Genomic DNA, 23,721 nt, shown 5'->3' with positions numbered 1-23,721 from the left:
GTCTTTCCTTTACTCATACAATTAAATGTTCTGATTACTTCTTGAACAAAATAATACCAAATTGAATTATATGACAATCTACTTCTATATTTTCTGTGAAAAAATCAATGAGTATTCGCATTCCATGAAAGTAAAGTAATTTAGGAATAGTATCAATTTTCAAGAACCCCAAGTCATATTTTGTGTTTATTAAACATAGATTAAGCAATACATACTCTTTTGAAGTGCTAATATAATCTCTTTTAATCACAACTAGAAGTTTGCCTTCATTAAATAATTGCCTAATGGTTGGTATGTTTTCTTATAAGACTTAAAAGAGAATGTAGATTCCAGTGTTCTCTTGCAAAATTTGAATTACTCTCCCTATTGGAACCCTATGGTTTATATTTACAATGTATGTATCCATCAGCAGAAACTAATTAATTGGAATATGTTACCTTCTAAGAGTAACCTTCAAGCTTGTAATATTTGCCTGTGCAGATTAAAGAAAAACACTGGGAGCTAATTTGAAAAGAACTCTTCTAAAATGTCAGAAACCCTTTAATCTGATAAAGAAAGTTCATGTATGGAAAACTCTTTAATCCCTGACTTTTCTTACACTACAAAGTGAACAATTTAACCTTTCTCCATATTTGCAAGTCCATTTCCCTTGTCATATACACTGCATTATATAACATCTGAATTACTGAATATTCTAAACTGGTTTGCTATCTTGCATGGACACAGTTCTAGGAAAGGAAATGAATGGACACTTTATTTTAAAATTAGAATTTTTCCATTTGAGAGTTCATGCGTATACATCTAGTTGTCACTGCAAATCCACTTCACTTCCTGGTGGTTAGGTTGCTAAAGAAGTATGGAAACAATAATTTTTGTGTTATATTAATGGCCTTGAATGTATTTAAACAGACTTGATCTTCAAAAAAGTATTTTTGCTAGGTTTAGGGATAAACACTTTTAAAACTAATAATTCATCTTATGTTTTAGCATTTTTATTGAATATTTTTTCCTATACCAGCACTCCTTGAAGCAGAGCACACCTGTTACTATATTTTTAAAGTTAGTTGTATAATATGTGCACCAAAGTATTATTATTTGGTAAAAAAATACAGATCAAATTCCTTTTTGTATTGGTTGCTGACAGCTACTTTCAGGCTTCTGTTAAAAGACCTTTAAAACTTAGACAAATAATTGACTTCAAAATAGTCAACCAGCATTTTACAACTATGATTTTTTTTAACTTGTTTGAATAGTCTCTTATAGTTTACAACAATTATTTTAGTCCAAAAATTTTCTTCCTGAGGTTCAATACTTAACCTGCACTTGTGGGTATAGAAGGAAGATGTTACTTCTTATTTCTACCATATCACTGGGAACAACAGGAATCTTGGATATCCAGGACACACCCCATAGTCTGAGAATATTCTGAAGTCAAGTAACTGAAACAGAAAACTAGCTGGAGATCTCTCATTCTATATTCTTGCTTGTTAGTTCAGGATGTTTTAATTGTAGCTCTTTCTATTTGTACTTCAATATAAGAGCCATCATGCAAAAGGCTTGGAATTATGTTCTATTTTTGTATTTTTGATTTGTAAGTTCAGAGAAACCATTCGAAGGGAAAGATTCATATGATATTTCAAAACCATCAAAACAAAATTCCTATAGAAAATCAAGAGGGGGCATTTCAATAGATCCTTGTCACATCAATGAAAACAGAATTTATTCCATAAGTTATAAACAGTTGATGTAATATACATATTGAAAACAGAGTTTAAACTCCTGTCAGGTAACAAGGAAATAAACTTCAATTTTTTGACTATTGTTATAGTAGCTAAAGCCTCTAAACTAACTTAGCCATATGCTGTCTTAGCTAGTAGATTCCATGACACATTCAAACTCACAAATAATGTCACAAATAATGTAATTATGACTCTGTAATCTAATCTCAAATAGCTAAAGATCCAGATAGACAGCCAACTTGTCATCTAGCGCAACATAAAATGTTATTGGAAGGAAACTTTTTCTAAACTTTCTCATTAGAAATTTGAAGCTATAAAGCTTCAAGCTGAGAACAGGAACACATTCCTGCCAATATGTTTTTGGCAAATTTGGGATAATTATTTAAAGGTGTTATTAATAGGGTGATTATTCCCATAATTAAAACAAAGTTACTTTCTAAAATAGTTTAAAATTCCAGGATCCTGAAAATAATGTTAATTTTAGTTTATTCTTATTAGACAAATTAAAAGTTCTTACGTGGTTGGAAAAGCTAGAGGATTGGGGGAAATGAAGACAAAATGAACATGACACTGAATTTTTAGAAGTCATGTATCATGCATCCTGCTCTGATGTAGGTAAACATAGTGAAGTTTCTTTTATAATATATCGAATAAGGAAATCTAGACCACGTTGCTAGGAAAAAATTGGGAAAAAACTGGGAAAAAATTGATGAGTGGGATAAACAATGTGGGGTAATTTCAATTTTAAAACTAACTTTGTAATTTTAAAACTAATACAGAAAAATCCAAAACAAAAGCCTGTGCATCATTGAATATTTGCATTCCTCAGAAAGAAAACTCCCCAGAGTTAGGTGGCTCAGATAAATACTCAGATAAATACATATTAACAAACTTATAAAAATCTAAGTACTGTCCAAGAAACTTTTCTAACTTTAGCAGCACAAATCTTTAAGCAAAGATAAAATTTTAGTAACCTTATAACTAAGTAAGTAAAAAGAACAGTTATTTTTCAACCAGATATTTAGCCATTAGTATTTCGTTCATGTCTGTGAGTTGGTATTCTTGAAAGTTGGTATTTTTTTTCCCATGCCAGTCATAAAAGGAGTATAGCATTTACTCTGTTTACTGAAAATATTCTGCCCTTTAAAACTGTAAACCTCCTCTCTACTTTGTCATCATTCACTTTCTTCTGTGATATTGTACATCAACTTTTCTTGATTTTTTTTTTTTTTTTGTAGTGCACTTTAGGACAAACTTTAAAAGGGATTATTTACATTCATGCCGGTTACCAACTTCCCAATAGTCCTAGAAATGTCACTGTAGTAATAATACTTTTCTCCCTTAATTTTCAGATTCTCAGTCAATTGAATATTTTACATACACTCCCCTGGGATTTAAACCTTTTGTAAGTGAAATTCGAAAATGAAAAAAGTTGTCCACAGGAACAAGAATCACAAGTCTTCCAATGAATTATGTATTTTGCATGCAAATGCTTCTATTTTCACAATATTTTACTGTAACACATGTGTTCTTCTAAGATTTCCTTTAATCTTATGCTACATATTTTATTGTAAGTAAGAGTTAAAACCAGTAACTACATATCAATGTAATTGTTCCAGATTACTAGTATTTAAATACTGGATGTCAGGGAATTGATCATGATCGACTAATATAGTATGCAAATAATAGAAAGAACTTCATGTATCAACAAAGATAGAGAACATATGTATTGATTGGGGTTAGTTTAAGTTAATATGTCAAGTAAAGTATCTTTATTATTAAGATTGTCTAGTTCTTATAGTTCAGACCATAAGCAGCAATGCAATTAGACTTCGAAATTATGTGGACCCTGAATGGGACAGCAGAATGTAATCCAAGTTACAAGGGGTTAGCACTCTAAAATGTCCTTGTCAAAACTTAACAGAGCAAAATTTTACAAACCTGTTGATAATATCACTCCTATAGTCTCTCTAGGTACACATAGCACATCCTCAATATGTTTCTGTGGTTACAGTTTTCTCATCAATATCAGCAACATTGAGATGACTTGACCTCATCTAAGAACTAATCTTATTTTAAAAAATGATAGGTAAAGATAGAAAAAAGAGTTATGAAAACAAAGGTAAATTTTAATTAAAGAACAAACTTGAGACTGATATTTTATGAACTTCCTTGCATTTTCACTTAATATCACTTCACATTTGTTCATGATATATGTTCACACCAGTGCCTTCTCTGTAAGGTTATCATAGCACATGCACTGAATAAGTAAATTACCCCTACCCTGTAATGATCTGATCAAACTCTACAAGTAATATGCCTCATCATTGGTTCCCCAAACTATAATAGTTTAAAAAAAATTACAAAGCACATATGCAGCATAACACTGTAGCCAGGGATGAATTACATCTTATAGACAAATGATAGCAAATAATTTGGTACAATTAGAAATTATATATGTGTGTGTGTGTGTGTGTGTGTGTGTGTATAGTGAATGGCCTCTTAGATCACAGTTTGAGATCAAGTTCTTAACTATGAACTCAGAGCTCATGGAAATGAAAACAATCACATATATTCCTCTTAGAAAAGAATTAGTAGTTATTCCTGAATTTAATTGCAGTTTTTCTTTAAGAAAATTATTTATTTGAGGAGAGACTAATAATCAAGCAAGAAAAGCAGGTCCACATAAACCAGGCATTATATTAAAAGTGATCAGTAATTAAGTATGTGCAACTACAATGATGTCACAAATAGATCAATCTTAACTGCATCTTACCTGTAGTAGAGGAGCGTCTTGACAGTGTGGAGTGTCGGAAAGATGCAAGTCTATAAATTAGAGAACAAGGGGTGTTTGCACTCCCAGTTTTTGCAGAGCAGGAGTGTTCTATGCATAAGTAATAAATTGCCTCTTCAAAGTCGTCCTGACCGCGGTGTTCGTGGGCAATAGTTAGAATCTCTGCCGGAAAGCTTGCTGGTGCTGATGCTGCAGCCTCTGCCTTTGCACAGACCTAACATGTGAGCGTGCTGGAGAGCATCCTTCACCCCCTCCTCTCTCTCTCTCCCTCCTTTTTGCGTGGTCTTTCTTCCCCTGTCTCTCTGTGCCTCCCCCTCTGTCTCTCTCTCTCTCTCTCACTCACTCACTCACTCACTACTAATGGACAGTTACCATTCGGCTCATTCAGCGGACAGTCAAAGAGGACAGACTGGCAGGCAACTGTGCAGTCCCCCCCTGCTGAGACACATGAATGTGTTGTGAATAAAGACAAAGCCCCGACCAGTGCAGAGCATTACTCCGGGAAAAGGCTCTGCACCGATGCTCGATGCTCCCGCACTGCTGCTCCGCAGGCAGCCACGCAGCCAGGCTGCAAGAGGGGCACGGTCTCCTTACCCTCCCTCCTAGGAACGTGCATCCATCGTAAAGTTTAGCTCAAGACTTTGCTTCCCCTCTAAGGGACCTAGATTTCTGCGGAGAGCCTTTGTGATTAACTGAACATCTTCCACGAAAGTATTCTAGGTAGTTTTCTATTACGGTAAACTTGGAGACCTAGCTCATCCCCGAGGTGCGGTCAAAGTGGCTGAATTTTCTAACTTTCAAAGATAAGGATCAGCTATGTTAGTCCCCAAATAAATGTTTTAGTGAGAGTGGAAGATGGATTTCTCTAGTCTGAGAATTCCCAGAGGGACTGAGTGGTTTGGGGGTTTGGGGGAGATGAGCAGACAAACAAACAAACAAAAAAAATCAGTATCTCAGAGGTGCCAAAAATAGAAACTGAGATAAACCTATAGTGAAGTTGATGAACGAGTCTGGAAGAACACAGTGCGAAGGAGTGAACAGAGTAAATAAATGGGACTCACTGATTTCCTATAGCTATCATTCATGTTTGATAACAGAAAAAGGTCCTATTTATATAGTTTGTGTTTTGTAGTTTTTGCAAGTATTGTTATATCAATAAATATAGGCTAACATATATCTTGCATTCAGGAAAGATTTAGGAGATAATAGCTTGCAGGTGTTTGCCTAAAGAAAGTTAGACTTTTTTTTTTTTCCATGTTAAAGGAGCTATTAGAAGCTACTGAACTAAAAATGTAGTTTGGGGTTGCACACCCTCAAATATTGGCTCCAACCAATATATACTATTAGTATGAGTTTTTTAAAGGGTCTAGTAATATAATTCAGACATTAGTTTTTGAAAATCTAGTTAAGAATACATTAAGATCAGATTTATATATGCCTAATTATTTGAAATAATAGTTGAAATAGCATATAAATTGATTTCTATCCCTTGTGACAATGAAGTCTGGAGTTAAGAGATCCAGGGTTGGTTGTGAGCTCAATGATCATCAGAGATCTAGACTCCTCCAGTAGTGTCCAGACGGTCACTGGAGCTGCAGTCACCAAATTTAGGAAGAGAGGCAAAAGAGAAAGTGTTCCCTATTTAAGGACATATCCTGAAAGTTACACATGTTATTTCTCTGACCAGAAATGAACCATATGGACAGAGGTAACTGTGTGTTAGCCTGGAAAATAGACTACCTATGTGAAATGACCATGAATGTGTCTCAAAATCTGAGTATTCTCTTGAGAAAGAAGGAGACAATGGAAGGGGGTGGAGAGCAGTCTGCCATAGTAGGATAAAAGATAATACATATTGTAAACGATACCACAACATCCACTGCACCTTTGTCCCATTGTGTAGCTGCAATATAATTTAGGGAATTGATTCCAACTCCAGCAGGAGACCCTGTTTTCCTCTAAGTCAATCATGGTAACAGCATCATACTTACAAATGATTGTTAGGGAGCTCAGGTCTGAACCATTCAGGGCATTGTATTTTCTTGATGGCAGTTATTTACTCAAGGATGGCATAGTTCTTAACACTGACCCAATCAAACTGAAGGGAGGAGAATTGTTCAACATGGAAGAAAAGATTTAGGATTCAGTTTTAAGAGGGATATGACAATTTGGGGACAATGGAAGAAATTGGGTACTTGAAGAAATCAATGAACTTTTGGATTAATCAACTGCAGCCACACTTGCTCTAAACTTCTGGTTATATATATTGATATGTCATAATTCCTATGTCACATGGATATGCTTCTCTATAGTAACCAAAAGCATTCTTAATTCCACATGAATCAAGCGCTATTATTAAGCATTTAGTATACGATTCCTTGTCCTCTATATATCATGTGTGAAATGCCATGGCTTACTGATATCTCTTTTAAGAAATTAAGAAAAGGAAATCTAAAGGACACATTAAATATCTACTTATACAGGACTTTGAAGCTTTCAATTAATTTGTTTGACATGGTCTCTAAAAATTTAATATTATTTTCTAATAAAATTTTCATTTGGCATTCCATTTGGCATATTATACATGCAATTTGTTGATGAGTCAGGGACATGTCACAAACTCAATAGATATAAATAACTCTTTGTTTTTTGTTATAAAAATTACTTCTCAGGATTTAACTAGAATAATAGGCTTTTCTGTGTACTTTTGCTCTTACTTCAGTGCATAACAAAACCCATCATATTTTAATAGCTAACAGTTGTCCATGAGCGTGTTTTCCCTAGCTCAAATCCTGCTGTAAGTATCTATAATATATGAACTCATAATCTTCTAAATTACTTTATCAGGAGTATGCTATAACAAATTCACTTTATGAATTACAGAACTCATTTTATGAAATACATTTTATTAATTACAGAGTCATACTCATAGCCACTGGCATAAGAAAAAATAGAAAATTAAAATAGTTACATGTAGATTAAAGAAATTTTTCATAATAAAAATTCTCTTCACAAACAAAAGAGAAAACTCTGACCCAGATGTTTGTACCTGTCAATTTAACATTCAAGAAAGAAATGACACCCAAACTTCACAAGCCTTTTCAGCGAACAGAGTAAGAGGAAACACTTCCCAACTACTTTTATGAAGGCAGAATTATCTCGATACCCAAACCAGAAGACATCACAAAAAGGAAGAGGACAAGCAAATATCTCTGATGAACTAAGATACAATAGCCCATAATAAATATTTGCAAAGAAAAAGAGCAATATATGAAAATGATAACATATTATGACCAAGAGAGTCTTATTCAAGTTTGAATTAATATTTAAAAACTAAATAATGTTATTTCACAATTAACATTATTGTGTGTTTTTTTTAAAGATTTATTTATTTATTTATTTATACAAGCACTGGGTACAGTCAGAAGCGTGGGAGGGTGAGAGAATTCACCAGAGCCAGAGCGGGGAGCAGAGCAGGCAGAAGGACCGAAGTACACTGCTGAGGGGAGCAGCGGGCGGCAGGAGAGGTCTGCGCGCCATGTGGGACCCTCCTCTGGTGGCCGGGGAGCAGCCAGGGATCCAACTGGTGCTGCAGAGGCTGAGGGCAGCTTGGCAACCCAGCGCTCAACGGCTGCGCCGCCTGGGAGACCCACAATTAACATTATTAAACAAAAATGTTATTGGCATCTTAATATAGAAAAAATGTCTGAAAAAGTCTATACCCATTCATAATAATTAATATTGTCTACTCTTTTCCATTTATTCAACTTTTTATTGGATGTTCAGCCACTACAATAATATAAGAAAATAAATAAAATAAAATAAAACCAGAATGGAAAAAAAGAAATCAAACTAACTTTATTATCAGTTAATGTGAGTAAATAGAATATTGTAAGAAATTTCAAAAATGGAAAGGTCTGAAAACTAGTGAATTTTTAACAGCGAAGAACACACTATGCCAGTCAATTGTATTTCTAAATACCACCAATAAAAAATTGCAAAGCTAAAGCATATATACATTTACATACCTATATACACACGTTTATCTATATACACATATATGTTCAACTTCTGTATTTTAAAATGGCATCAAAAGCTTAAAATACTTAATAAATTTAGCAAATAAATATAGAAAAATTTACACAACTATAAAATAACAAGAACACTAATTATATTAAATGTCCAATATGTACATGGAAAATGCTTAAAATCATTAGTTGTCTGGGAAATGCAAAATTAAGGCACAATGGGATGAATGCATTGCTTATTAGAATAATTAAAATGAAAGCACTGATGCTACTAAGCATTACTAAGTATGTGGACAAGCTGGAGCTCATACATCAGCATTTTGGAGTTGTTTGGCAACTTCTACACCATATAAAGCATGAATGATTTAAGAATTCCATTCCTGAATTTAACACCAAAAGAAATGAAAAGAAGTCTTGTCAACAAAAAGACTTAAACAGAGGAGACAAATACCAGGTGATTTCACTCATATGTGGATTCTAGAGAAACAAAACAAAGGAATAGACAAAACCTAGCCAAAACAAACCCTAGAAATCTTATTGCAAAATTAAGGCCACCCAATGAAGAGGGGAAAGATGAGGAGCAAAGTGAGCTGGGTACCCAATTGGCAGTGATGGAGGATTATGGGTGCCTGGGATGGATATGGTGTGGCAACAGATGATATTATAAACCAATATTATGCCAATAAAAATTAATTACATTAAAAAGATTTATATACAGACATCCAGAGAAACATTTTAAAAATAATCACCAAAAGATAGACCAAAAACATAATTTCTATCAACACACAACTAAACAAGTTGTCATATATCTACACAGTGGAATACTTCTTAGCAATAAAAAGGAATATACTACTGAAACATGCATTTTGCAAAAATTTCAAAATTATTATTCTGAGTGTCTAAACTGAATATAAGATAATACATTCTGTTAGATTGCACTTATATGGAATGAAAATGATTGTAACTGACAGAGAAAACATCATTGTTTGTCTGAACCAGATTTTCTGTGCCGTGGGAGAGATAGGGAGATATTGGCTGAAAATGACATGAGGACACTTTTTGGAGGAAGGAATTACAGTGATCTGTTTCCTAATGATGGGGATATGTTCTGAGAAATGTTCTGTTAGGCAATTTTGTCCTGGGAACATCGTAGAGTATAATTACAAAAACCTAAATGCTATAGCCTACTCACACATAGGGTGTACCTAGGAACCACGATCGTCGAAGTGATGTGCTGTTGACCGAAATATCGTTATGTAGCACCTGACTCTATTTTACGTTTTGATTGTAGTGGTGGTTTCCATGATTATATCCATTTCATCAAACTCATCTAACGATACCTTTAAAAAGATGCATGTTATTTTATGTAAATTATAGCTCAATAGTTGACTTAAGTGAATTGAGAGAGAAACTGAGCCATTGACCATTAAGAAACTTGCTTGAGATTACACCATTAGAAACCAGCAAATTGCATTTTGAGTCCTATTCGATTTCTTTTCCTCTTAACCATTTATTTATGCTGATGATGAGTTTTGAGATAATCTTAAGTTGCAAGATTGAGAAAGTTAAAGTAAGTGATAGGACCAGCAAAGAAGAAAAGAGAGAACAGTGTATATTCACCCGAACTAAATTTAGAATGTCGGTACCATTTAAGAAAATTTCAGGGATGAACTTCCCAATCAATCTTTCTCCATGGTTTCTTTCTGAATATTTCAACTCTTTCTTTAGATGATTGATTCTTATCCTCTTATCTGTAAACCTACTTTGAGTTTCTGCTGATTTGCGTTAGTCAGCTCAGGTTGCTATAAAAGAATACCATGGACTGTGTAGCTTGAGCTTCAGACATTTATTTCTCACAGATGTGGGTGCTGGCAAGTCCAGGACAAAAGTGCTAACATATCCTTGTCTGGTAAAAGTCCACTTCCTGGTTTACAGACAGACATCATGACCTTGTATCCTCACATGGGGGAAAACAGAGGAAGAGGTCTCTGTCTCCTTCTCTGTTTTTTACTTCAGTGATCCTTCCTTGTAGGCTCCACCCGTATGACCTAATCAAATCCTAATTATTGCCCAGAGACTCTACCTCCTAATACCTTTCCAATCGGGGGGGTAGTGTTTCAAATATGAATTTTGGGGGAACACATACCCAGTTCATGATAAGTCATCCCTTCTGCTTCAAATAACTTAATTTTCCCATAAGTGCTCATGAATTACCCCTTTATAGATTTTTCCGCTTAAGAGTTTCCACTCTCTCTAGTTAGAATTCCCAGGAAAGGATATCTGATTGGATTAATAAATTTGGGTTAATTCATAATAACCTTATTATAGGTTGCAGACAAGAGAGAGATTGACTTTCTTTGGGTGGGATGCCCAATCATAGATCCATTAGATGTGACATATGTGATAAAGTTTGTATGACTTAAAAACATGATTGCCTGGATGGGATTATGAGTGTGGTAAAAGACATAATTAGCTTACCTAGCACAGTATATAAGTTTCAGTTTCCTCTGAAATTAATGCCTATATTTGTGAAGGGAACACACACACACACATTTATAAATTTATATATACACACACACATACATATATCTATAAATTATGTATGCAAGCATATAGACACATATATAAATATGCAAATATAAAGAAATATATTTCTCTTGGACAGTTGGTATCCTGACTTTATGTTTATAGTTCAGGTAAAGACCTCATCTTACCATCCCCTTTTCTCATCCTATTTATGCTTATTAAATTATTCCTTTTTTGTGACTTTCAAGAATTTGTGCATGTACTCAGACACAAAGAAAAAACTTAATTCCTCTTAGATGTTATTAAAAAAAAATGGAAAATGTTCTACCTGTAGTTTTTTTTTTTTTTTCCCCTTCATGGAAGTAGAATTATTTAGAAGATTGTGCTTAATTTTTCAGCAAATCTTAAAGGATACTGAATTTAAATTTGTAGACCCATCCCAAGCTGCCAGCACTTAAAACTCCTCCACAAGTCAAATTACTAAATGATGACCCATAAATAGATAATTAAAACAACAGAAGAGGCTGATAAGTGAGCATTAGTCATGCCCACTGAATGGGGTAAGCATAGTTCATCCCACTCAAAATTCTGTTTAGCAAATTAATTTCTAATATCATTAAGGAAAACTCATCGTTGCATTGCTCTCTTAAATTTTTGTTTGTTTTCTGAATAATGAAGAAAAACAATACAACTATAAGTTTGTAACATAATGAAATATCACCTTCACTAAAGCTCAGTCTGAATTAGTAATGTTCTTCTTACTGGGCAGAATGTATTAAAATCTATATCAATACCTAAGATTTTTGTGCAAAAAAATAATATTTCTGAGAAAATATGTAGTCTGGGGTCTCCCTGGTGGCCTAGGGTAAAGTCTCAGTGTTATCACCTGAGTTCCTGAGTTCGATCCCCGGCCAGGGAGTTAATCCACAAGGCTCAGAGACCTCTCCTGTCTTACCCAATGCTCCCCTCAGCAATGTATTTCAGTCTGGTCTGCTCCCCACTCCGTCTCTTGTATTTATGCATACAAGAACTGAGGTACAGGACAGAGGTACGGAAGGATGAAAGGATTCACCAGAGACAGGGTGGGGAGCAGAATAGGCATATTGACTGAAAACACTGAGGGAAACAGCGGGTGAGTCAGGAGAGGTCTGCTGTGCCATGTGGGTATCTCCCAGGTCGAGGATCGAACTTGTGCTGCAGAGGCTGCAGATAGCTTCATAGTGCTGTACCTAACCCCTTGTGCCACCAGAGAGGACCAATAAATAAATCTTTAAAAAAAGAAAATATGTACTCTAGTATTTGAAAGTCATGTTGTTACTGTCCCTACATGTAGCTGGCAGATACTAGGTTGAACAGGCAGAGTGGTCTAATTTGTTTCCATTTTGAATATGAGTGTGTTAATACAACTTTGGCCTTATACTTCTTGAACTAAATACTTGGAGTGTGATTACATTGAGTATTTCTATGGACAGGAAATATATTGCCTGTGAGAGTATTTATTTTCAGCTGCTTGAAAAAAACCACACATTATAAAATTAGTTAATATAAAAATGAATTTTGGGCCTCCCTGGTGGCATGAGGGGTTAAGACAGAACCAATGAAGCTGTCTGCAGTGGCTGCAGCATGAATTCCATCCCCACTCAGGGAGCTACCCACATGGTGCAGCAGATCTCTCCCGACTCTCCCACTGCTCCCCTCAGCAGCGTACTTCAGTAGCTCTGCTTGTTCTGTTCCCCCCTCTGTCTCTGGTGAATCCTTTCACCCCCCACATCTCTGGCCTGTACCCCAGTTCTTGTGTATGTAAATAAATAAATACATTTAAAAAAATGTATTTCCCTATAAATTGCAATCTTTAAGTTTTGCCTTCTAGAGACATATTAATTCACTAATTTCTTATGTGACATGTTTTGCCAATCTTTTAAAGACTTATCCATAGTTTACTGAAGTCAATAAAATTTGTTTTAATTCTTTACAAAATCATGCCCAGACGTAGTAGATAGCTTCATTTCTGACTACCTAACTTCCTTTCTCTTTTTTATAATAACAGCATCTGGCTCTCCTTAAATCATCCTTGTAGCCAAGTATCTATGGAGGCAGTGACCCCAATCACTGGTCACAAAAGTGGATTCAGGGATGGACACATGGGCTCAAGATGGGTTTTTCAGAGTTAACTTCACTGAAATTAGAACTATTGAGGAAAGAAATTTCTATTTTCATCAGCATACTAAATCATGAATATTATGTTGGACTAAGAGGTAACTATAATACCACCATATATATATGTGTGTATATATAAATGTATATGTGGTGGTATTATAGTATATACATATATATATATACACACACACATACACATATATATGATGGTTTTGTATTCCTATTGTTTTTTTCACTTGGCTAACTCTTACACTAAAAATGTATTACTTTCACAGTAAATAACTACCAAGCCCATCACAGCATCTCTTAAATATGCAGCCATGTGCAGTGGGCTAGGAATCCTCTATTGTATGTGTAGAGATATAATTATATATGTAAAAGTATATATTTTTTGTTTAATCTGAGAAATAATCCACCAAAGAGGAAAAAAGAGGTGAGCAATAGGGAGAAACAGATCCCTCACACCATCTAGCACCATCTAGACCCAGTTGAGAATGAATCCTGTCTTTCTGAACTTCAGCTATTATAGACATACTTTCCCTTTCTTGTTTAAACCATTTAAGAAAGATGAATTTGAATTGCATCTTGAAAAGTCTAACACAGAGATAATCTTAAAGTAGCTTGTCAAATACAGACAATATGTTTTGATGAAACTGTCTGGGATTCAGTCATCACTCCCACCAGATAGCTTTCTATACTAACATCCCAGGGAAGGGATGTACCTAAATACATGACTATACACATGCTTTTATTGAATTTTATCTAAAATTTAACAATCTAATTCTTTTCATTAGTTTCAGAAATTGGCTATCCTATGCAACTTTGTAGAGCTTTGATAAATAAGCTTTTACTATCTTCATTCATAGTATTGTTATTGAACAATTGAGTTCTTTCAATCATCCATCAGTGGAAGATGTCCAGGAAAGACAGTTAAGTCAAGACTCAAGCAATAGACAGTTATGTTCATTGGTCAAGGAATGGAGGAGAGAGTCTATATCACAAAGTAGAAGCAGGGACATATCTGGTGGAGTGGGAAGGGAAGAGGCTAAAGGGTCTGCATCAGCAGAATTTCAGAGAAATAGGCAGGAGTTTCCAGGAACGGCATTCACAAACTTCCAAGTTTGGACTTGAGAAATCTATCATGGTGCTGGTGGCCATGCTTTTAAAATATGGTAATCAGGTTGTGTCTTAACCCCTATTTTCTATCCCCATCTTCATCTCAACCTCTCTTACCTGGTTTCCTATTGTTTTGGATCTCTATTGAGTTCCTAAGATAAAGATAAAGCAGATTATAGCAAGTACTAGTGTTAGGGGGAAATGATGTCCTGAGTTAATCCCATACAGGCTTGGTGGACCCCACCCCCACTCCAGACTAAAGCCATCAAGACATTGGGAAAGACAAATCCCATCACCGCCAAGGGAGGGTGGCTGGGACCTGAGGGTGGAGTTGGGCAGCCAGGTTGGATATAAAAATCAAATACGTGGGCCTTGGGCTCTTTGGCTCGCGATTGCTCACCTCCTGGCTTCACCGCTCCTGGCTGGCAGCCAGCTCTCAGAGCGCCATTTTGGGATTCCTGATCGGCGGATAGGGTAGGGCTCATTTAAAACTTTGTCTCCCACTTTTCTCCCAGAGCTGTACATTTCCTCATTTCCCCTTCCCTTGTAAATAAACCTTTTATTAACCTTTCACGTGTGCCTGCAGTAGAGCATTGATAAGTCCTTTTAAGCGCGCGGGTGAGGACCCACAGTCAGGCACCCCGTTTTGTATCGGGGTTGCTCTACAACACTAGGAACTGAGGGTTCCTAGGTCTGGTGGCTGCATTTATTTTGAATTTTGAACAGGATAGCTTCCCATATCAGATCTTCACAGACTATATCCTGATAGAAATGAATCCTTTAATTAGTGCTCTCTGTGCATTTGTGTAGGTACAGACTACATACTGTATCAGGATATTTAACTGGAGGTTTCAACTAAGACACTGAGACAGAGCAGATATAAAAATATAGTCTGGAATTTTGAAGATTTAACAATTAAAAATCTTTTAGGGCCTCCCCTGTGGTGCAGTGGTTGAGCGCTGGGTTGCAAAGCTGCCTGCTGGTTCGATCCCCGGCCGCCGGGCGAGGGTCCCACATGGCGCACAGACCTCTCCTGCTGTCTGCTGCTCCCCTCAGACTGTACTTTGTCAGTCTGCTGTTCTGCTCTCCGCTCTGGCTCTGGTGAATTCTCTCACCCTCCCGTGCTTCTGACTGTACCCAGTGCTTGTATAAATAAATAAATCTATTAAAAAAAATCTTTTAACTGCAGTGATACTATATAAAGGGGCAAAAAAGACACTAGAAAAGAATTCCATGAGGAGGATTTGTTTGGGGAAACAGTGCTAGATATTTTACCCTCACAGGGAAAAGAGATATGTACCACCTCTGATGTCCTGGTGGAGGAAGGGAAGATTATTTTAATGACTTTGAATCAAATATATACTTTTATTTTTAAGGAACTAATATTTAATTTCTAAATTGAGTTTGTATTTGCAGCTTTGTGGCTGCAATATATTTGGTTGTCTATGTGGCTTCAGAAAGGTCCAAGTTTTCATCCAGGGCGGTAGAACACTTGCTTAGAGATAAAAATAAAGATGCTTTCTCTGATGACATCACATAGCATCTGCTAGGTCACTGTATCAGTGTCTTCCCTCCCTAAAGTTTCATCCTCCATCTTACACACATTAATGGGACAGAAAACGTCGACAAGCACCTAATTAAAATCAAATGTTCTCTGTGTTTTTCTTAATCACTCTTGGGTGGATACCATAAGAACAGAGATAAAATTTATCTGTATTGACTAATTTTAGTTGAGCCATGTTGCTGCCAAATAACCATCCGTTTCTTTATGAATATTTACAAATGTTTTGATTAATATTTCATTCTAAAGTTATTAAAGTGACTGATGTCAAGCTTATCAGCTGTAATTGCTCCGAGCCATTTCACTTGTAATATTAAGATAAGTTGAATGTGTTTTTTAAGTGATATTGTCAGCTTATAAAGGCTTCTGAATAACTTTCTCTAGAACCTCTGAAGATAAAGATCAATGATGGGTTGATAAAATTTTCTGAAACCAGAGATCAATTTCTGCTATTTCCTTTTTGTTTCATTGGATCATTTTATTGTTGCAGGTGATTAGTTTCGACAGTCAGTTTTCAAATATGATATGCTCTTCTGATGCTATTTGAAAATACTAACCATTGTCTAATGATGCTAAACCTCAATTCAACTGTGTTAATTTTTTGTTATCATTAAACTAGAGGACAAAACAATTTGATTTGATTTCTTGTTCTTTACTTGCCTATGGCACATCACAAATTGTCTGAAGTGGCTAGACTATCATAGAAGTTCACCTTTTCAAAATTGGTATTGTAGTTCATCAAGGAGGGCAGCCCTCAGGATATTGACAGAGAAGAATAAAATTGATCTTTACAAGACTGCTATTTTCATCACTCTATTTACTCTAAACCTCTTAATTTGGCCATTTTACAATTAACCAGAATGCTAAATTAATTGGAATGATTTTTCTCTACTAAGCTTTAAAAGGGAAGGGAAAAAAATTAAACAATGCAAAAAGCTTTCACAGCAGAATTCCTGACACAGAGTAGACACTCAGTAATATATGTGCAACAATTAAATGAATTAATAAGAATTCAATAACCAAGTAATTTCAAAGCAATATTCTAAATATAGATCCTGTCCTATTGTTTCAAGATATATTCCTAAATAAACAGAACAAAGTGTTTGAATAGCTTGAATGTATGACATCATCAATATCACAACTATTTTAAGAGCTTTTTTGAGGTACAATTAACATACAGTAAAGTACACCTATTTACACAGTACATTTTGATGAGTTTTGACAGATCAAGACATGATCACAATCTAGAAAATGAGCACATGCTCCCCCCATAAATGTGTCTTCAGCTATGTTGCTAGACCTACTTGTCCTTGCTTCTCAATCACAACCCCAGGCAATAACTGGCCTGCTTTCTGTCACTGCAGATGAAGATGCATTTTTAAGAGTTTTGTATAAATTTTTTTTTAAATATTTATTTATTTATACAAGAACAGGGATACAGGCCAGATTCGCGGGAGGATGAGAGGATTCACCAGAGATAGAGCGGGAACAGAACAGGCAGACTGACGAAATACATTGCTGAAGGGAGCAGCGGGTGAGAGAGGAGAGGTCTGCCACACCATGTGGGACCCTCGCTGGCTGGCCAGGATTGAATGGGCACTACAGAGGCTGTGGAGAGCTTCACAGCGCTGCGCTCAACTGCTTGCGCCACCAGGGGAGGCCCATAAATGTTTTATTTTAATCTGACTTCTTTCATTTGACATAATCATTTTGATAATGAGACATGCTGCTGAATGAATCCATAGTTGGTTGCTTTTTATTCTTGACAATATTCCATTGTATAGATATACCACAATTGTTTTATCTATTTACCTATGATGGATACTTGGTTTGTTTCTAGATTTTGGCTATTAAAAATAAAGCTATTAGGAATATCTCTGTATCTTGAATGGAATTTGTTTTATTTTTTTTTTTTAAAGATTTATTTATACATACAAGAACTGGGGTACAGGCCAGAGGTGTGTGGGGGTGAGAGGATTCACCAGAGACAGAATGGGGAACAGAACAGGCAGATTGACTGAAATACACTGCTGAGGGGAGCAGTGGTCAAGTCAGGAGAGGTCTGCTGCACTATGTGGGTAACTCCCTGGCCGGGGATCGAACTCATGTTGCAGTGGCTGCCGATAGCTTCATAGGTTGTGTCTTAACCCCTTGCGCCACCAGGGAGGCCCAGAATTTGCTTTCTTTACTCATAAAAATCCCTTGGATTGGAAGGACTGGATATAGCATGCTTTCCAAAATGTTATACCATTTTTAATTCACAGCAGAGGTGAATGACAACCTCATCTCTTCCACTTAGTGCCAATGCTTAACATGTTTAGTGTTTTAATTATAGCTGTTCAAGAGGTAGGTAGGCAACACTCTGTTATTGTCCTTTTAATTTGCATTTCCTTTATGATTAATGATATTGACCTTTTTTATGTGCTTATTTGTAATTCATATATTAATTTTGGTGTTGTGTCTGCTCATATTATTAGACTTTTTTGTTTTTGTGCTGTTTTCTTTTTATTGAGTTTTGTTGCCAATTTGTAAGATAATATCAGTTCAAGTCTTTATCAGATTTGTGTAAATACTTTCTATCAATCTATGGTTTGCCTTTTTAGTGTCCTAAATACTTCCTAATATTCCTAAGTTCTTCATACTGTGGCAGGGTGGTCCCCAGGAAAGGGGGAGGTTCCCTGCCCCACCCAAGGGAGGGTGGAGCTGAGCAGGAATAGGAGAAGCTGCAGAGGAGACTGAGGAAGGAAGGAAGCAGGATGGAGCCAGGAGACCTGGAGGAGGCGCATGGAGCCTGGAGACACGTGAAGAAACTGCGCTTGTCTTTTGGTCGTGGACTAGGTGACACAGATGTGGGTGAGACCCGTGGGGAGGTGACAATGGCAGCTTTTATCTTGATGTTGATTTTGCTCTTTTCCTTCCAGGCTTGTCCAGTTGTTTGTGACCCTTTTCTGTGGGTCCCCACTGGAAGATGTTTTAGACTTGTGGTAGACTTTGGGGCCTTGTTCTGGGCCGATCCCATATGGATGGACTTTTACCCACGAGGGGATGGGTAACTTTGGGTGCTTCATTTAGAAACTAGACTCTTTGCCTTACCTGTATTGTTTCCTAGTTTAATTAAAGTTCCTTCCCATTAAAGTCTCCTATGTTTTGTGTTGATGCGGCGGATGGCAGAACCCATGTAGAATAGGCAGGTTTGCAGGGTTTGGGCTGACCCTCTCCCTGTCCTATAACAATACCATTCCTAAATATTTAATCTTTTAAATACAAAGGATTCCCAAATAATCCAATTTATTTTATTTTTATTTTTTTATTTTTTTAAAGATTTATTTATTTATGCATACAAGAATTGGGATATAGGCCAGAGTTGTGGGGGGTGAGAGGATTCACCAGAGACAGAGTGGGGAGCAGAACAGGCATATCTACTGAACTACACTGCTCAGGGGAGCAGTGGGAGAGTCAGGAGAGGTCTGCTGTGCCATATGGGTAGCTCCCTGTCCGGGGATCAAACTCGTGCTGCAGTGGCTTCAGATAGCTTCATAGGTTGCATCTTAATCCCTTGTACCACCAGGGAGGCCCATTATTTTTATTTTTTTATAGATAGTATTTCTTGCATTTTTAAACTACTGTAACAGTGTAGCACTGGTGTAATAGTAAAGTTGTGGGAACCTTGGCCCTCCTTGTTCTGGGGCATATTGTCTTGGTATCCTGGGATCTTTCTGGTCAGCCAGGCAAACAGTGAGGAGGCTTCTCACCAAGGACAAAAGTCCTGGTATGAGGAACATAATGGAAAATCATTATCTGCTGAAAACAGCAGGCAGATACTATAATATGCTTTAACAAGCAGAAACAATGGAGTCCCCTAGGCAATAGCCCTTGGTCACTCCACCCTAGTTTACATCTGTTAATGTATCCCCCAGGCATGTACATTCCCTAGTACTTGCCCTGCCTTTGTACTTGACTCTAATAAAAGGAGACTGCCTTTGGATCTGGGCTGAATATTACTGCCCCGTGTAGCCCCTCTAGGCTTCTCATTGCTACAACAGAAATCTTTCCCTCACCCTACACTGCAGCTTTGTTAGGCAGCAGTAAGTTCCCTGCCCCACTCTGAGGAAGGGAGGAGCTGGCCTGGAGGGGAAGCTAAAAAGGCCTGGGAAAAAGGACAGAAAAAGAGCACAGCAGAAGCGGAGAGAGATGGAGGAAGATGGCTGGAGGAGGCACATGGAGCAGAAAGACATGTGAAGAAATCCTGCTTGCTTCTCAGCCTTGGACTGGCATTATGGAGTTGGGGGACATGGAAGAAAAGACACAGATGTGGGTGAGAACCCTTGGGAAGGTTGACAGTGGCTGCCTTTATCTTGATTTTGATTTTGAACTTTTCCTTCCAGACTTGTCTGGCCCCTTCCGCTCCTTACCTGTGGGTCCCCACCACAAGATGCCTTAAACTTGTGGCAGACTTTTGGGCCTCAGCTTCCTGGTTGGGGCCAATCCTGCTTGGCTGGGCATTTACGCACAGGGGGATGGGTAAGTCTGGGTGTTTTATTTGGAAACTATTATTTCTGTTTCTCTTCTATTTCACAGTAATTGTCTCTATTGCACACTAATTGTATTAAAGTTCTTTGCTATTGAAGATTTTATACACTAGAGTCTGTTTTGTGTTTATGTGGTGGATGGCAGAACCTCTTCAGCGCATGCAGGTTTGGGGGCACCAGATGCCCCCTCATTCTGTTAGGGGGAAATGATGTCCTGAGTTAATCCCATACAGGCTTTTTGGACCCCACCCCCACTCCAGACTAAAGCCATCAGGACACTGGGAAAGACAAATCCCATCACCACCAAAGGGAGGGTGGCTGGGACCTAAGGGTGGAGTTGGGCAGCCAGGTTGGATATAAAAAACCAAACACGTGGGCCTTGGGGTCTCTCTCTCTGGCTCGCGATCGCTTGCCTCCTGGCTTCACCGCTCCTGGCTGGCGGCCAACTCTGAGAGCGCCATTTTGGGATTCCTGATCTGCGGATTGGGTAGGACTCATTTAAAACTTTGTCTCCCACTTTTCTCCCTGAGCTGTACATTTCCTCATTCCCCCTTTCCTTGTAAATAAACCTTTTATTAACCTTTCACGTGTGCCTGCAGTAGAGCATTGATAAGTCCTTTTAAGCGCGCGGGTGAGGACCTGTTATAGGGCAGGGAGAGGGGCAGCCCAAACCCCGCAAACCTGCCTATTCTAAATGGGTTCTGCCATCCGCCGCATCAACACAAAACATAGGAGACTTTAATGGGAAGGAACTTTAATAAAACTAGGAAACAATACAGGTAAGGCAAAGAGTCTAGTTTCTAAATCAAGCATCCAGAGTTACCCGTCCCCTCGTGGGTAAAAGTCCATCCAAATGGGATTGGCCCAGAACAAGGCCCCAAAGCCTGCCACAAGTCTAAAGCATCTTCCAGTGGGGACCCACAGAAAAGGGTCACAAACAACCGGACAAGCCCGGAAGGAAAAGAGCAAAATCAACATCAAGATAAAAGCTGCCATTGTCACCTCCCCACAGGTCTCACCCACATCTGTGTCACCCAGTCCACGACCAAAAGACAAGCGCAGTTTCTTTACGTGTTTCTAGGCTCCATGCGTCTCCTCCAGGTCTCCTGGCTCCATCCTGCTTCCTTCCTTCCTCAGTCTCTTCCTGCAGCTTCTTCTCTTCCTGCTCAGCTCCACCCTCCCTTGGGTGGGGCAGGGAACATGGAACCTCCCCCTTTCCTGGGGACCACCCTGTTACAATCCCCCCTTTTAATTTTTATTCCACCATATCTATGGTGGCACAGATCTCATGGTGCAATCTTAGGAGACAGTCTTTTTTCAGGGTTACAATGTGTGTAAGAGAAGCAACAATTAGTCAGCAGCATTGTCCATGAATGTCCAGTATGAGTTTCATTACTTAAAAATAGTCCATTATCCAAGCCAAAAGAAAAAATTTGGAGCATTGGCTAAAACAAGATAGCAAATATATCAAAATCACAGGGAAAAAATGTTAAAATGGTTCAACTTATGCAAAAACGAATTTTCTCAACCTTGATCCCAAACTTTAACAGCACAGTAAAAGTTTGCAAATTAAATCTACTTTTAAACCATTTTTCTATTTTTGCATAAAATCACAGGGCAGAAATAACTAACAGCAATTTTTAGCTGGCTTTGTTGAAACACTCCATACAGGATCAGAGCGAACCGGTGGCATCCAGTCGATGTATGCTTCAGGTATAAAGTTGGTCTCATCAGACTCCACCTGGGCTTTCCTCTTCTAGAGGGTACCAGGGCATTTTTGTTGGCCGGGTTGTCCAGTCCTGCCAATGGAGGCAAGCTTCCTCACCTTCTTTGGAGGTCTCTGGAACCCTACAAACAAGGCAAACAGGTTCTCCTCTTCTTGATTCAGCTCTTTTTCAACTTTCTGGAAGAACTCCACACAAAGCCACACAATCAAACCACGTCCAATTTTTTGTTAAAACAGACAAAATCCCTATGGAAGTTATGCAAAAACAGACTCTGAAATAAGTAGCAAAAATTACTACCACTATTTGTATGCTGTGTTGGTATCAAGGGGAGAGAAAATGTGACAAGTTAGCTTTGCTGGAAAAAAATTACAACCTTTCTGCAGATCCTGGTCACCAAAACAAGAAAACTTTGTGGATTTAGAACAAAATGCAAAAAAAAATCATCAGTATTATGTCAAGGAAAACTTAGTAAATATGAGGTGTATTTCCAAGTCTATTCAGTCCTTAGTAGGAAAGTTTTACTCTCAACAGTTCCATCAATAGGAATCTGTTGAGACCTTTTCTCCCTATATTTCCAGAAACAATTTCTGTAGATGTGAAACAATTGAATTATACAATATTACAAGGTGACAATCACCAGTGACAATTTAAATACATCCCAGATACTAAGAGGTTTTTTTTTTTTTAAATACACATTTTAGAAAACCACTGTTAACATTCTGTATACACCAAAGTTTTACCATTTTCCCAAGTGACAATGCTTCCCTTCCAGTTTTACTTCATTAGGTAAAAGCCAAATAAAACAAATTCATGTAATGCCTTCCCAGGAGGAAAAGGAGAAACTTCGTGGAGTGTCTCAGGAGCTCTACTGAGGTTCCACAAAATTTCCTTGCATCAGTCAAATGACAGGCTACCAAATTTGTACTTGAATTTAGATTTCTGGGAAGCTTTGCCATAAATATCAGAAAATTAACAGAAACAACAATATTCAATCTCTATGAAGGCACCGGCTTAGTTCAGTAGCACAATGTTGACAACCAAACCATAACTTTTAAGTTTTTCTCATAACTGGAGACTCTTTTTTTTTTTTTCAACGTCTATGGGCACCACGTATACCAATTTTTCAACCTCTCTAGGCCAAGACAGACACAAGGACATACAACATATAACGTATAGACAAAGACTTTTTTTTTTTAGTTATGCCACGTAGAATATGTTATGTAACTGCAGTTTTACTCCATAGGCTCAGAAAAAAAATATCAAAGTCCAAAAAAAATGTGGAGTGTTGCTGGCAGAAAAATTTCCAGTTGTCATCCTACAAACCTAAGACTTTGGAAATAGGAAGGAAAAGTTTTATTAATCACAAGAGTTACATGACCTTGTTTATCACCTTAGGGTTTTTAGTGTTGAAGACTTTTTATTAGAAGTCAATCCTGGGGTGTTCTGTACAGCAACTGAAAGAATAAAAGCAACAGTTAACTTTAAGCAAAAGGAGTCATCTCTTGTTAGCCACCAAGCAGGCAATCCTTGGGTTTCCTGGAATA

At 37.3% G+C, this 23,721-nt stretch overlaps 1 long non-coding RNA gene across 1 annotated transcript in view; it reads right to left on the bottom strand.

The window, feature by feature from the left end:
* The window catches only part of LOC119237090 (uncharacterized), a 28,202-nt gene extending 21,431 nt beyond the window's left edge, over nt 1-6,771 (bottom strand). The window contains exons 1-2 of the long non-coding RNA XR_005123189.2: nt 6,525-6,771; nt 4,516-4,565 (exon numbers count right to left, since the gene is read on the bottom strand). This is a non-coding gene — a long non-coding RNA (uncharacterized LOC119237090). The remainder of the gene's footprint in view (nt 1-4,515; nt 4,566-6,524) is intronic.
* Nucleotides 6,772-23,721: the final 16,950 nt, after the last annotated feature.

The sequence above is a fragment of the Talpa occidentalis genome, unplaced genomic scaffold, assembly GCF_014898055.3.
Source record: "Talpa occidentalis isolate TD23 unplaced genomic scaffold, MPIMG_talOcc4v2.1 talOcc4.9, whole genome shotgun sequence".
Taxonomy (NCBI): Eukaryota; Metazoa; Chordata; class Mammalia; order Eulipotyphla; family Talpidae; genus Talpa; species Talpa occidentalis.
Note: the sequence above shows the minus strand (reverse complement) of the source record. Positions and strands in the feature narration are given on the sequence as shown.